General features: G+C 39.7%; 1 protein-coding gene across 2 annotated transcripts in view; it reads right to left on the reverse strand.

The window, feature by feature from the left end:
* PHF24 (PHD finger protein 24) overlaps nt 1-9,991 on the reverse strand; it is a 30,348-nt gene extending 20,357 nt beyond the window's left edge. For both annotated transcript variants that reach the window (XM_051965579.1, XM_051965571.1), the window contains exon 1: nt 8,866-9,991. The gene's annotated coding sequence lies outside the window, so the exon portion shown is untranslated. The remainder of the gene's footprint in view (nt 1-8,865) is intronic.
* Between the last annotated feature and the right edge of the window lie 6,706 nt (nt 9,992-16,697).

The following is a 16,697-nucleotide window of genomic DNA, read 5'->3' on the forward strand; positions in this document are numbered from 1 at the left end:
CTTGGGAAGAAAATGAAAGGAAGCATAAACATAGCGAACAGAGTCAATAAGACCTAAATTCAAATCACATGTCTAACACTGAAAGGCTGTATGTATAATCATGGGCAAATTGCTTAATAACTTTCAACCTCTGTTTTTTTTTTTTTTTTTTTTCACTTGTAAGAAGGTGGTAATTAATGCCTTTAGTTTCTTCCTCAAGGAGTTGTTGTGGGATTCAAATGATATAATGTATGGACACTATATCTTGCTGTCCTGTCCCATAGATGCTCAATAACAGTTATAGCATGAATGCTGTGGGAAACCAAAGGAAGACAGTTCATTGTGTTAAGATCCTCTCCTTCAATAACAATAGCTATGTAGATTGATATAGCTCTTTGCATTTAAAAACTGTTTTCACGTATATTTTCTCACATGATTCTCATAAGAACTGTATGAATACATAGGACTTCTAACTTCAAGTTCAAGGGCTCTTCTTATACTACCTTTAAAAAATTCCTCAAGAAGGGGTAAAGGTCAGTGAGACTAAAAACTTAACTTCAAAAATCTTTATGAATTCATCCAACCTATACCATGACACATCTATCTTGCTTCTCCAGTAACTAGGCAAATTAAGAAATTAGATCAGGGTCAGCAAAAATAAAAAGAAATCAGCAATTGATGGCAGTATGGTGACTTCTCTAATCACAGGACATAGCTAGCTAAGGATGGATTACATAAACCGCATCAGCAGAACAAGGGAGACTAATTATACTAAAGTCAATATGGTACTCAATGTTGGGGGTCATCTCCTGTAGTACCCTGTCCCGTAGCACAAGAGACCATCAAAGGAGAGCTCTTGGTTTAAGGGAATATGATGAAATTTGAAGTCTATTTCCTCAATCTGGTAGAGGAGTATATAGCCTGAATTCCTGTTAATACATGAAGATCATGGCATTTAGGATTGGTTTGTGATTGGTCCAAATAGATACCAACCAATTTGTCTAAATGGCCAGGAAAAGCCTGTGCTTTGGGGAGAAAATGAAAGGAAGAATAAATATAGCGAATAGAGTCAGTAAGACCTGAATTCAAATCACAGAGACTATGACCTCCTGTGGCTAAGAAAGTGCCATAACTGCTAGATTATGTGCTCACCACACAATTTAGGTTTGCTCTTGTTAGTTATATAAGTTTTTAACCTGTTAGGAAAAAAAGTCAGTCCTTTTATTTGTTGATAGTAAACATCAGTCCATGGGATGAGTGGGCTTACAGGCAGCATTAAGGGCTGTGTGATCTGTAGTCATCTGATCAATGACTGTTGCAATAAAAATCCAATATATACTCAAGTACCATATTTCCTGGTGTGAGATCTATTCTAGCCATTTGATCTCCTGGTGATAACCTAGGGAGCTATTTTTAGATTTGACTTCTCCCTAGTCCCAGAAAGAGCTGCAGGTGGTGCCAGTGGGTCTCTGTTCTTCACCTCTGTTTGTCCAGGACTGCACCAATAGCTTTAGTTAGCATCTGGAGAATGCAGTCACCAAACTTGCTATCTATGGTATACAAGTTCTCAGAGAACAGATAACACAGAGAAGAGCTGAGGCTTCTTGTTGGCCACTTAAAAGCACCAGAAATTATATAGCCATAAGCATTGAAACTAATTAGAATAAAGTCTGACAGAAGTCTATTCTCTTGGTTAAGAGAAAAGTTAGGTCTACTATAAATTTTTAACATCAACACAGCACAAGTCAAAGAATCTGTTGTTTGATAATTTTTTTCAAATGTATCTGCCTCTCTGTGTCCTCACTTAGGGTTTTCTTGGCAAAGATAGTGAAGTGGTTTGCCATTTCCTTCTCCAGCTCAATTTAAAGATGAGAAAATTGAGGCAAACAGGGTTAAATGACTTTCCCAAGATCACATAGTTAGTGTGTCTGAAGTTGGATTTGAATTCATAAAGATGAATCTTTTTGATTCCAAGCCCAGTGCTCTATCCACTGCACTACCCTAGCTGCTCTCAAAGAACCTGTTGGTATGTTACAATTAGTAAGTACATTACTCAGAGAAGGAGGAAGAAAAAAATCCAAGCCAGGAGTATTTGGTGGGCAAAATGCCATCAGTTCTGTGGTTTATTTTAAGAAATCAAATAGATTGGAAATGAAATGGTGTTTCAAACAGTTAAGTGCTAAAACTATCAACACAATTTCTGTAGAGAAAATGAGCTTTTGCAGAAAAGTGAATAAGAAACCTTGGATATCTTTTAAGTAATGTTTTATCTCCATATTTCATACCTGTATCTCAGGCAACTAAGCACTTTATGCCAGGAAGGTTTTCTTTTAGGAATCATTTATCCCAACTATACTGATGTGTAAGTTTGTTTTTAGATTCGCCACCATATTGTATAAAATTTAATGAAGTTTCTAATTCTGGATGGTTCTGTGCAACAGAATAGTATAAAAGCTAACATATATATGTTCCTATTCTTTATAAACTTTGGCCCCACATAGGACTACTAATGTCCTTCATATTCATTCCTGTTATTTTATCTTCACACTATAGCTTAAATTTCTCTTTTTTCCATTCACATCTACTACTCCTGATCCTAAAACAACCTCTCTTAAGACAATTACAAAGGCCTCCTAAATTGTGCTCTTGCTATCTGCCTCCAATCCATTCTAGCAGGTTAACATATTAATATCTTATATTCCCGCCCCCCCCAAAAAAAAAACCCAAAAAACAACAACTCCTGGCATTATCACAGCCAATCAAATAAAGCAAAAACACCTTGGAGTCATTTAACTTCTCTTTCATGACAACACATTATTCTCTTTGAAACATACTAGAATCAAATTGGACTACAAACCATTTGCCAATCTCATCTTATTCTCTCAATTCCATGCTGCTTATATAGTGTACCATAATGAAAAAGATACACCACCCTCCATTTCTATTTTTTGAATGCCTTCCCTTCTTATAAAGTCTAGGTTAACATTCCACTAGAAATTATGTCTCTTCTAATTTACATTATAATTATGTGTATATGTCTTATTTCTTCTCTTATGGCCTATCTTAAAACTCACTGAGGCCAGAGACTGGCTTAGATTTCATCTTTATCTTTAGCACCCAGGACAATGTCTTGTATATAGAAGTTGTTTAATAAAGGTTTGCCAAACTGAATTCACTCTTGCTGGTTTTCCCTTCCTCACTTTTGTTACTTTTGTTGGACACTGACAATCACAAATGCCACTCTTTTCTCTGACAAAATACCATGGCCTTGAGCTCTTTTTGAATACCATTCGAGAGTTTAAGCCAGAACTTTGGTTAACAACTATAGTATATCTTCTACATATTTCACAAACTTTCTAGGACCAGCCTGCTGGTTTTGCTACTTTTTCCACATTTTATAACCTAACCCATTTTTCCAAAGGTTCAACACATTTCTTCTCTTCCATGTGTCTTTCAATAAAAGATCTTTTAATCTACATTTAAAATTACCCTTCAACATTCTAGATATTTTTGCTGCCTCTCATTCTGCTGTGCATGACCAGATCGTTCAGAGCCTTGGCTCATCCCCACGCCTATCAATTGCTTCCTCCACTTATATGCCCACGTTGAAGAACATCTTTGGAGCGCAGACCCCATGGATTGATGCTCTTATATTCTACTTAGGAACCTCAGAAACTTTTCTACTCCCTACCTTTGGTGTAATGGAAATGACATGAATCTGGTGTCTAAGGATCTATGTTAGAAAACTAGCTCTGCAGTCAACTCCCTAAGACTCAGTTTCCTTATCTGTCAAATGAAAGGACTGTGCATTTGAATTTCCTTCTAATGCCAAATTCAATTCTCTGTTCTATGCTGCATGTGAGGATGGATGTGAGAATGGGTGGAAGAACAGATATGGTCCAGGATCCTGTTTAAATGGGAGTACACACCTTATTAAAGAGCCATTGTGAGTAAATTAGGAAAAGATAAAGAGATGAAGCTATTGGATTAGGATTTTTTTTTTTTAATGAGAATAAGAAAAACTGAGAAGAGACAGTATGGTGCAGAAGTTAAAAAGGTGGCTTCAGCATTGGAAAGCACTGGATTCCTTGTCCTCCCTTTCACACACATTGGCTATTCAAATACAATTTTCTACAAATATCATTAAAATACTGTGACCCTGGGTAAATCACAGCTTGTCAGTACTCCAGGCAACTGTTAAGACTATAAATTGATGATCTGCAATGATAGAGGGAATTTCCTCATTGGTAGTTCCTACACCAATGAAATCACAGGTATAGAACACTGCTTTCCCATTAACCATCATTTTTCCCCCGAAAGAATGGAAATTCCATTCTATTCCATAAACATTTATTAAGCATTTAATCTGTGCAAGGCACCAGGAGACACAAGGGCAATTTCTGCTTTCAAAAAGTCTATATTCCACTGAAAGATAAACCGTAAACAGAAAAATGAAAGTGACTACTAATAACTGGAGGATGGCATAAGCTTTTTTTTTTAATTAGGAAAAAGCACACAATCAGTTTTGAAAGAGGCTAGGGATTTAAAAAGATACAAGTACATTCCAGGCACAGGGGATAGTCTATGCAAAGTCACAAAGAAGTAATAGAAGGAGTGTCAAATTCAGGGAATAGCAACTAGACCATTTTGGCTGGAATGTAGACTTCATGAACAAGAAAGGTGGAAAGATACATTGAAGACAGATTGTGAAGGACTATAGCTAAGCTGAGGAGTTCAGAGTTTATCTTCAAGTCAATAACCTTGAAGAAAGTGACATGTCTGTGCTTTAGAGTAAGATTATTGGCAGGTGTGTGGAAGAGAGACTGGAACTGGAGAAAAACTGTCTCAGGATGGTTAAACAATTAAAATACAGTGAACAACATCAACAAATAGTTTGTGACACAAATAAAAATATGGGTGCCCCTATGGTAGACTAGACAAATTACAGTTACAAGAAACTCAGCAGCTCACCTAAATCCAATCCATAACTGAACGCAAAGTCCTTCTACACAAGTGGTTACCCAACATTCATTTAAAGATCCCTATTGAAGAAGTACTACTATCTCTCAAGGCAGTCAATTCAACTTTAGGATAAAGTGAATTATTAGGAAGTTTTTTTTTTGTAACAAGCCTAAACCTGCCTCTTTGCAATATTTACCCTATTGTTCCCAGTTCTGCTCCCTAGGGAGCAAATCTAAGCCCTCACATTAACCTTGATCTTGATGACGTGATCCTAGCTCTTTATAATCACTATCTCTTTTTCCAGATTGCTTATAGATAAGAGAAGACTTAAACCTTGTTCCCTTAATTCCACCAAGTTGTGAAAGTAAGTACAGGCAACTTACATTGAGGGTAGTAACCCATGGGTCCAGATAGGAAAAGACATTTTCCTCTAGGACTTAAAAGTATATGTGTGAAGAACTAAGATCAACCCATTGAAATGTTATTAGGACATTAGACAAAGAATAGCTATATATTTTCAATGTAGTAAAGGAATAGAAATACTGTGTAGCTTTCTAAGTAACTTTTTGGAACTCTGTAATTTTTCCCTTAAAACATTTGGGAGCCCTAGTCAGTAGTAAATAATTAGGAAAAAACAAACAAACTGCAAACATCTCTGGGGAAATAGAAGAAATTGGCAAAAAACTGCTTTGTCAGGAGGTTATATAAGCACATTAATCAACACATAAATGAAGAAAGACTAAAGCACCTACTAAGAGTAGATTCAGAACTAGAAGGGATCATCTGTGATTCCAATAGTTCAATATAAAATCAGAAAACTGAAGCCCAGAAAAATGAAATAATTTGCTCAAAGCCACAAAGGCAGTAGCAAATCTTGGGATTTGAAGTCTGCATCCTCTGATTCTCTACTGAACCACTTTGTTGCTGCCTCCTCCCATTCCCCACTGATGTGGTTAAGCTGAGAGATAGACAGCCTGGTACAGTAGAAGGGACTCAGAACTGGAAATCTAAAAACACCTGGGTTTGAACTCTGGCTCTGACGTTACTAGCTATGTGACTATGGGCTGTTTTAGTTTTCCTAATTTCATGTAGACAATGTGATAAATACTCATACTACTTAGTTCATAGGGTTGTTATGAGCAGTGTTATGTAAATTTAAAACACTTCAAGAATCTGTGATTTCATGATAGAAACAGACTGTTCAGCTCTTATAACTTAGTATGGGGTTTTGAGGAGTTGCTGTGGCAAAAACAATTGATCACTTTGGGGCTAATCTGATAAAGTCTCTGATATTAGCTAGGTTGATCTGTGCGTAGTAGTCCTACAAGCCAACCCTAGGTTCCTACTTGAAGCATTTCTGACTTGATAGAATCTGCCAGAATTTATACTCCTTTGTCATAGTCCTTGAGAACCACAAACCACATGTTTACTGGGTTGAGACATCAGAGGAAGGCTTTAGTGGGTGTTATAGCACCTTATTAAATAAATTGTTGCTCTTTACTGGATGGTACTAGTGAGAAACATTATAGATTCCTTTGGATCATCAACAGGAGAGGGAGAAGCCAAATGAGTAGTGGTGGTCAACTCCAAGATCACAGTCTCCTGAATTCCTGGGTTTTTGGAGTGTGATAGGAAGAGATATTTCAATTCAATTCAATAAACACTTATTAATAGCCTACTGTATATGAGGTATAGTAGTAGGAACTCAAAATACAACAAAAAAGGAAATGGTCTTTGCCCTCAAGGAGTTTAGAACCCAGTATGGGAGAATATGAGGCACACACAAAAAAATACAAATCAGAATATATGAGCTGACAAAAGGGATATAGTGGTGGATTAGATGGGAGTGGATCAAGGAAGGCTTCATCTAGAAGCTAGCACCTGAGTTGGTGTAGGAAGAAAAAAGAAAGACAATCTGCAGATACAGGCTAGCACGTACAAGACGCAGAGATCAGAAAGGGCTAGAAGAGACCCAGAAACATTAAGTGATCCAGTTTAGCTGGAATATAAGATGCATGAAGGGAAAGGATGTGAATAAGACCTGGAAGGAGGTTGGAATCAAGATTATGGAATACCTTTAATGCCAAAGAGTTTGTGCTTTAGTAGTAGACAATGGGAAACTTAAAGTTATTAGAGCAAGGGAGTGATGTGCATTAGCAATATTATTTTGGTAGCTGGGTAAAATGAGTAAATTATACAAAGGAAAGGATAGGAAGGAAGACAGTTTTCATTTCTGTTGTGTTGAAAGAGAGTATCTAGAGGAAGGAGAATTGAAATAGAGGTAAGAGATTAGTCACCAATATACCAAAATAATTTAAATCACCAGCATAAATAAGCTACATAAGGAAGTAAGATATATTGGAAAAGGGGTGTCTGGAAATATTAGCGCCCATTTCTAAGCAGCCTCTTCTTGCCTACTGATTTGAGATCTCCCAAATTATATAGGAATATCACAATGCTTATGCTATTAAAGACCAGGAATCGGAAAGAAACCCTATGGATGCAGCAGGAAAAAATATGGAGATCTGGGGTCCCTCTCAATTCAGTGGCCTTCTGTAAATCATTTCCTTTCTGGAAAATTCTAAGAGCTCAGTTTCCTAATCTGTAGAATTGTTATCTAAAGTCCTTTCATTTCTGTCATTCTAAATTGGTTGGGTTCTAGATAGACTGAAAAATAAAAGGTTTTTAGAGGAACTCAGTCACAGGGTACCATTCCAACATTTTTGTTGGCCCATTTTTGGTCTGGTGAAGCCTGTGAACCTCTTCTCAGAATGTTTTAAAATACATTAAAAAAACACATAGTATTAACAGAATGTTCTAAAATACACAAAATAAAACACATAGTATTAAGAAGAAAACCCAAATAGAGATGTAATTTTCCTCCTCAATCCAAAGAGTTTATGAACCCTTTGAAATCTATCCCACCAACCCAATGTAGTCCTATGGAGCCCAGGAAAGAACTCTTGCCTAAGTAGACATTTTCTGCCTTGGTCTCTTAATGCAGCATGCCAACACACACACACATTCTTTCCTGCCTCAAAGATAGCTTTTTCTCTCACCTTCTTCGCTTAACAAATGAAAACCACTCAGCAGCTTTCAGGATCACTAACTAAAATCCATTTATTTAGCTTTCTCCTTGGTGACCCCCTTTCCCTCCAACCTCAATACATATCCAGCTAGGACTGCACACACAGGTATACTGCCTATTTTAAAGCAGCATAGAATTTTAAATGACAAATACAAATCTATAGAATTTTCTAAAGAACCTAAAGCATCTTTGTGGAATGCCTGTGCCTTCAGGCCAAATACTCCCCAGTTCGAAAATCTTTCTCCACGAGCTACACTAGTGCTTTTAATCTTCCTTGAGCTTCCTTCTCAGCTTGCCTCCCCACACCACAAAGCTCCAACTTTCGCTCCCTGCACTTGCCCGGGCCAGCTCCTCCACACTCTTCCTTCCCACGGTCAAGTCCCTCTGCGGAGGGGATCCCAGAGTCCTGGAGTGATCATTCCGTCCAACATTTTGCCGGGTGCAAAAGGCAACGATCAGTCCTCTCCCTGGTCAACAAGTACTGATTAAGCACCTACTCTGTGCCGTGAGAGCGCAGTGGTCAGTACGGGAGATAGGTAATGATCGAGGCAAAGGCAGGGACAGCTGCGCCAGCCGACCGAGCCCGCGCACGGCCCTCGGGGACCCTCACCAGCAGGGATAGGGGAACAGCCACGCCCCGGGGCGCGCAGGATCCGGGGAGGCCAGGTGGAGTGAGCTGCAGGGCGTGGACAGCTGCGGGCGGCCCCTGGACGGGTCCGCATTCCACGATCGCCCTACCCTGCCCTCCCTCCCTCCCCCTACCCCCCGGCCCAGCAGCGTTCCAAGCTCTTACTGTTCCCCCCCCCCCCCCCCCCCCCCCGGCTCCCGCCGCTTACCCGGGAACTCGGCTCCGGCTCGGGTCATGGACTTACGACGTGGTCTCCTTCCTGCACATCCTCGCCTCCTACTCAGGAGCTGGGGCAACGGCGACGCCTTCGCCCCAGGAGCTTCGCAGGGAGGATCCTACCTTCTATACCCTACTAGCCCCACCCAGGGACCGGACCCGTGGAAGGCTGGGCGAGAGGCAGGGGGCGGCGAGCCCCGGCCAGGGGCGAAGCCCCCCAACCCGCACCCGCCCAGGGAGGCTCGGCTCGGCTCTGCTCGTGCGGCGACCGCGGCGTTGGCCGTTACCGGCTGCTGCTGCTGCGGCCCCACCGTTGCAACCGCCGAGGCTACTCCGGCCCCGCGCTGGCAGAAGCGCCCTTGGCTAGTGGGCGGGCGGGGGGCGGGCCGGGAGCCTTGCGCCCCCTCCCCTTTCCCCTCCGACAGGGGGGGCGGGAGCGCGCTGGGGGGCGGCGGTGGGGGGGAGCAGAGCCGCAGAGACTGTTACGAGGCTCGGCGCGCGCCGCCTGCTGGAGGGGGAAGGGAGGAGGCACCGGGGTGGGGAGGCTGGGAGGGCGTGCGCGAGGAAGAGCGCGTGGTGTTAGCTAGCGAAGAGGGCGGCGGGCTGGAGGGCTAGGGCAGGAGTCGGGGCGACTGGCGGGGAGCAGTATAGCAGCTCCGGCCTGACGCAGGCGGACTGGGGAATACCAATGAGCGCCCCCCCCGCCGAGCCTGGGGACTGCAGAGCCTGGGACTGCACCAGCTAGTCCGTCCGACTGGCACCAGCAAGGTCAGTCACAAGCTGAGCCCTCCCCTTCCAGGCCCCTCGGCCCAGCCCAGAACGGGAGGGGGGGGGCGCTGCGTGCATGCATGCATACATGCATGCATGAATTCATTCTAGCCGCAGATTGCCGAGTTTGTGGACGTTTGCGTGCATGAATGCATTCGTTCATTCATCTGCCCATTCATTCATTCATTTATTCATTCATGAGCCCCCATCAACTTCCCCTCCGGACTCAAGTGTCTTAGAGAGAGAGTTCGTTAGAGTGATTGTGGCTCGGGCAGGAGGCGCCAATTAAAACCAACCTGAGCTTCGTTTCTGAGGATCTAGATTTAAGGAATCGAATACAACCCGAAAAACTGAAACGGAACTCAGACCCCTCCTCCCATAAAGGCGCGGGGGGTGGGGGTGGGGGGGTGTGTGAGGAGAGGCCGGGGTGGAGAACTTTGCTGCTTCACCTTTCCTGTGGCTCGCTCATGGTGGGTGCAAAGGTATCTGACCGTGGAAAGCACTCCCACTTGGACCCGAGCAGGGAAGTGTGAAGCTGCAGGAGCCAGACTGGTAATTTGAGAAGTCGAGGGAACCTCTGCATTGCACACCTGTCTGGGGAAGTGGGAATGACGGAGTAGGAGGTTTAGCTCTCTTCCAGTCTTCTAGGCCAAGCCTTGGCTTAACAGGGGAGGAAACTGAGGCTCAGTGAGTTTGTGGCTTTTCCAAGGTCACAGAGGCACTAAATAGATTTAGGATTAGAGTTGTCCCCTGCCTGTTTTCTTGGAGGTGTAGGGCTAGCTACTCTGACCTTCTCCCTTACTCGGGGACTTTGCCCTTGCGTTTCTTGACCTTTTTTCAGGCAGACCCCTCCATGAACTCCCAGGAGTTCATTTTTAATAGCTCTATCACTGCTTTTAAACCTAGTAGTTCAGGAGAACACAGCAGCTGCAAATCTGGGGGATTAGAGGAGCTATTGACTTCAATAGGAATAGGTGACTCTGGAAGAGGAGAGGGTTTAGAGGGAAAAATCATGAACTATTGAGCTTGAGAGGCCTGTGATTGATTCATTTGAATCTGGAGATCATCCTCATAGAAATAATTAAGCCCAGGAGAGCTGATGAACCAGCCTTCTGTGTACTATTTCCTGCAGTAATTAATAAGACTTCTATTTTTAAGAGCAAGGTCTGTCTAGCTATCTTTACACACTTTTCCTGCTTCTCCGTCTTTGCTTATGCTGTTTTCTATATCACGAATGTCTCTTTCCCCTCTTCACCTGTTGGATTCCTACTTATTGTTTATAGCTCTGTGCAAATACTGTCTTCTCTGTGAATCCTTCCCTGATCTATAACTGCTTCCCTTCCCCTACTTGGAATTCACATTGCATTGTTTTGCAAATGTCTTCAGTAACATCATATATTGTAAATATTTGTCTTATCCTTAATTATTGTCTGTAAGCTCTATGAGGGTAGAGATTGTATTTTATCTAAATTTGTCTTACAGTTCCTAAGACAGTGTACAAGTCACTTGTACACAGTAGGCACAAGATAAGGGTTTTTTGAATGAATGAATGCCTACTTTATGTCTAGACTGTTCAAGATGCTTTTGACAACATTTATCCAGGAACCTTATACAACAGATTAATACAATGGATTTTTCCATTTATCTAGCATATATTCTTTAAATAACTAAAATATTCAAACAGTATAAAAGTTGTACCAAAAAAAGAAATCGATATATGGCTGAGAGAATTACAAAGAAATGTGATTAAATTCCAGTGATATTCAGTGAACTCTTCGATTTACATTATTGCCAGTAATTTTCTTGGTGTTCAATTTCCTTTGTTAATAATGTACTGAGTTGGTTTTTTTCCCCTTTTTTTCTAGATCCGATTTTTCTTGTACAGCAATCTGACTATATAAATATGTATTCATATATTGTACTTAACATATTTAACATGTATTGGATTACTTGCCATCTAGGGGAGAGAATGGGGGGAAAGGGGAAAAATTGGAACAGAAGGTTTTGCAAGGGTCAATGTTGAAAAATTACTTGCATATGTTTTGTAAACAATAAGCTATAATAAAAAAAATTTACTGAGTTATGCAACTCTTCTTTTTCAGTATGCTTGATAAATAAACATCCACATCATTTGCTGTGACAGCCCTGACAAGTAAGTAGGCAGTGGTGTTTGGGACCCCCTTCAGAGCTGAATTATTCCAGTAACTTTGTAGGCAGAGGATTGTAAAGGGTGATGGTATTTAATGTCTTTTCAGCTTCTTTCTGGTTTAAAACTAGAGCTGTCAACAAAGAGGAAGAGGTAACAAATCTGTTCCTTAAAAAATCTCTGCTGACTTCCTGGAATATAACTGATTTCTTAAATCCATAAAATATACATTATTGCTTATCTAAAAGTATTAAAAGCCATAGCTTAATTTATTTATACTTTTCTGCTCTTTGCAGCATTTCTTTCTCTTCTGCCCAAGTGATTTTAGGATACACTAGATTCCTGTATTGAAGGAACACAGAGCATATGATTGATCACAGTGGGATAGAGATAGTCAAAGGAAACTTCTTGAAAAACCTGAGCTTTGAGCTGAGTCATAAGGAAGAAAAAAAGAGGGTCAGGGAGCCTAGAAAGAGGAAACAGAATGAACAAAGCCCTATAGATGAGTGTGTAACATTTGTATGGGGCTAATTTGATTAGAATAGAAAGGGTGTTCTGGGAAGCAGTTTGCTATATATTCTTATATCATTTGTTCTTTTATTGTTTTACATTTGTAACAATAAGAATCGGCTGCTGAACTCTGAGGGATGCTTACTCTGCCTTTCCAAGATGTACCTCTTTCAACTCTGGACCCACGAACAAGGACTAACTTCAGTCCTGGGGGAGATCCACAACCTAAGAAAAGAGTCAGTCTTTTTCCTCACACACTTTGGCTCTTTAGAAGCCTAACCTGGAACTTTGCAGAGAATTGCTTAAGGTTTCAGTTTGAGCTCATGCCTAAGGTCTCTTCCAAAAAGTAGGGAGTAGAAAGGGACTCAAACAATGCAGATGAAGTTTGTTAAACATTTCTTTTGGAGGAAATAAATAACTAAAACCCTTAAGTGCCCCTTGACAGAAGAAGCCAGTAACACAGCTATTCTTATTTTCTTTCCAGAGGCTGATACTCAAAACATCAGCACATGATGCAGTTTGCAGGGTTGCTGAATTTTCTGTGCTGTTAAATAGTTTCCACCATATTTTTGTCTTCTGGAAAGCCTCACCAAGGGTTGATTGATCTTTCTGCTGGCAGTAGTCATCCTCTGCAGAAACTCACTTAGCTCACCATTCTCTCTAAACAAGGGACCAAAACAAAATCAGGGACCCAATGCCAGTCTCAGTGACTGAAGCCCACACATGCTTGAGCTGCGTTGTGTTAAATTTGCTATTCCTCAGGGCATCAATCCCACCCTTACACCCTTCAGGGAGAGACTCAAAGACTACTTATATCTCCAGAGAAAAGAAAAGAGAGGTAGAAGGTAGATTCACTACTTTTTTAAAGTCTACGGAGGCTGTTTTTGCTCAGTGTCAATAAGGGGACTGTTACTTCATCCCAGGGTGCCCAAGTCCTAAAGAAATGGCTACAGCAAGCATAGACTCAGCATTTCCATGGAGTGTACTCCAGTCTGCCTCCTGCTGTGTGCATGTTTCCTCTTCCCAAACAGACTGATGTTTTTCAGAAGTCAGGGCCTGTGTTTTCAATTTCTTTTTCATCTTCCTTAGTACCAAGTAGAAAACTGTGCATACAACTGCTAACTGATGTTCAGTGAATACTTATAGAGTGAATGGTTGAAAAGCAAAAATGAGAACAGTTGTAAATGCTTGGTGAGAGGGGTACTATATTTTCTTTTTTATTATTAAAAAGTTTTATTTTCAAAACATATCCATAGATAATTTTCGGCATTTACCCTTGTAAAACCTTGTGTTCCAAATTTTTTTCTTCCTCCCTTCCTTCCCACTCCATCCCCTAAAGGACAAGTAATTCAATATATGTTAAACATGTGCAACTCTTCTATACATATTTTCATAATTATCATGTTGCACAAGAAAAATCAGATCAAAAAGGAAGAAAATGAGAAAAAACAAAATGCAAGCAAACAATAGCAACAAAAGTAAAAAAATACTATGTTGTGATCTACATTCAGTTCCCACAGCCCTCTCTCTGGGTACAGATGTCTCTCTCCATCATAAGACCATTAAAACTGACCTGAATCAGCACTGTATTTTCTTAAGCAGAGTGACACTTCCCAGGGCCAATGATTCCTCAAGTGTAGGCATTCTCTTTAGTGGTGCAATCTGTACCTATCCATGCATGCTTTCTCTTCCTCTTTTCCATTTCTTCACATACATTCTCCATTTGAAATCTAAAATTAAAACAAGAAGTAGGGGAATTATGTGGTTGAAACTGCATAGTGATTCCTAGGTTAAAAGACTAAATAAATGGTTGTTTATATTTTTCTTGCATACCATTTTTAAAAAGAAAACATTTTTATCTAATTATAAAAAGGAGAGACACTTAACTTAGGTCTTAGTCCTTTCATTTTATAATAATTCCTTGTGTATGGGAAAAAGAGAAACACAGAATCTCATTAATTCCTGCTCCTCTCCCATCTTAATAAAGTAGCTTATTAGCTTTTAGAGATCGGTGCCTCACAGGAGTACCTTTCCTAAATTGGTTTTGGGATACAGTTCACTGAGAAGGTGCTTAGGATGTTGCCTTCTTATGCCAAATATCTCCATTTATTGCTGAAACATAGGCTCCAAGCTTCTCTTCTTACTTGATGACCTAGAATGAGGAATTACTATGGCAACCAACAAGGAATCACTGGATTTCCATCAGAGAAGTCCCAGGGCTTTTCCATCTGGAATTTCTAGACTGCTCCATTTGCTCTTTATTCACCAAGAAAATGGCAGGAAGGTTTTCTCTGGTAAATGTTACACTCATCATTTATCTCTTGGCTCTATTGTCAGAGATCATTGGTTTGATCTATTATGTAAGGTCCTCCAATATTATTTCTCATAAATAAGCTATTATTCTCCAAGGGTGGCCTAGGTATATTTCTCTTAATTAGTTGCTCAGAAATGGATAACCCTTAGGGGATACTAAATGGTCACTCTCTTAGATCACTGTTTGATTTAAGCCAGCAGTAACTACCTCTTCTTTAGAGGAAGATTATTTCATGATTTATTTAGTTTCATCTAATTTTTTGCCTCAAGCTAGAATGGGGTATTTTCTTTTATTCCTCAAAGATTCACCACAGCATCCAGAACCATGCCATGCATAGAGTAGATGCTTAATTAAGATCAATTGATGGATAAAGTTTGGTCATCTTTTTATATAGCCTCTCCAGCCCTACTTTTGTACAACTTTTACAAGTTTTGATTTCCAAATATCTTATGCATTCGTTATTACTAGGTTCTCTTACTACTTGGTGGGAGAGATAAAACTAAATTTGTCCAACAGATAGCAAGCACAGGATGTTTCTATGTGTGTGTATATATATATATATAATGCATACATATGTATAGTATGTATTATATATATATATATATATGTATGTATGTATGTATGTATGTATTTTGTAGCAGTTTCTCCCACAAATGGAACTTTGCTAAGGCAAAACCATTTAATATAGTGATCCTCTTTAATAGCATTTGCAACATTCAGCATCCATGTCCTTTCGTCTCTCAACCAAGAGATAGGATATCTATTTCATCATCTATTTTCTAGAACTAAAGTTGGATATTGTAACTTATCTCAGTTTGACTAACTTTTAGTGTTATATACTTTTTGTGGATATTGCTCTTTGAGCTCTGCTCACTTCATTTTGTATTAGACTAAACAAACCTTCCTATGTTTCTCTGAATTCTTCATATCTGTTGTTTCTTATGGTGCAATAATATTTGTATTTGTACACCATAATATGCTTAGCAATTCCTGGATTGGGGGGGTATTCATTTTATTTCTAGCCTTTTGATACCACAAAAATGCTGCTGTGAATGTGTTGGTATATATGAGACCTTTCCTTGATTTCCTTGGGATATATCCCTAATAATGGGATTCTGGGTCAAAGGTTGTAAATAGTTTAATAACTTTTCTTACACAATTCCAAATTGTTTACCAAAATGTTTGGACTAATTTACAGCTCCACCAATAGTGTCTTAGTGTGTTTGCCTTCTGATAGTCCTTTTAACACTATTTCTTTTTTTTCATCTTTGTCAATTTGATAGGTGTGAGGTAAAACCTCAGAGTTATTTTAATTTGCATTTCTCTAATTATTAGCTATATGGAGAATTTTTCATATGGTTGTTGGTTTGCAATTCTTCTTTTGAAGACTTTTATTTATTGCTAATGGCTCTTGGTCCTTTTTATTGTTTCTGTCCCCTATCTATCTTTGAAACTAGACTTTCATCTGAATGAATATTAATACAAAATTTTAAATATAATACTAGCAAAGAGGATATGGTAATATACTAAATAATAGTAATTCTTCAACTGTACTTTTCACAGAATCATACACAAAAGGAGTATCACAAGTACTATTTTGTTCAACTAGTACCTAGCCCAAAATTATTTCTACAACATCTCTATTCTCTGCTTGTGAAGTAAATCTTCTAATGAAAGATTAAAGATTCTTTCTTGAAGAAACATCCTGCTTTTGAATCTTTTTTAATTATTAGGAAGTATTCCCTTAATATCAAGTTGAAATTGGCCTCTGTGGCTTCCAGGCATTCCTCCTATTTTTATCTTATGGAGTCAAAAAAGGGAGAGCCTAGTTTTTGTTTCATATGCCAATCTTTAAATACTTGAAAAGATCCATAATGTCTTATTCCTCCTAAGTCTTCTCATTTCTAGCCTAAAAGTCTGTACTTCCTTCAACAGATGGCATATTCTTCAATTTTCTTGCCATTTTGGTTACCTTTTTTGGGATATGCTCCAACTTATATATGCCTTTCCTAAAATGTGGTACCTGGAAGTGATTAATAGTACTCTAGAGGTGGTCAGACCAGGGCAGAGTATTATTTTCTCCTAT

This window comes from Antechinus flavipes, chromosome 1, assembly GCF_016432865.1.
Source record: "Antechinus flavipes isolate AdamAnt ecotype Samford, QLD, Australia chromosome 1, AdamAnt_v2, whole genome shotgun sequence".
Lineage (NCBI taxonomy): Eukaryota > Metazoa > Chordata > Mammalia > Dasyuromorphia > Dasyuridae > Antechinus > Antechinus flavipes.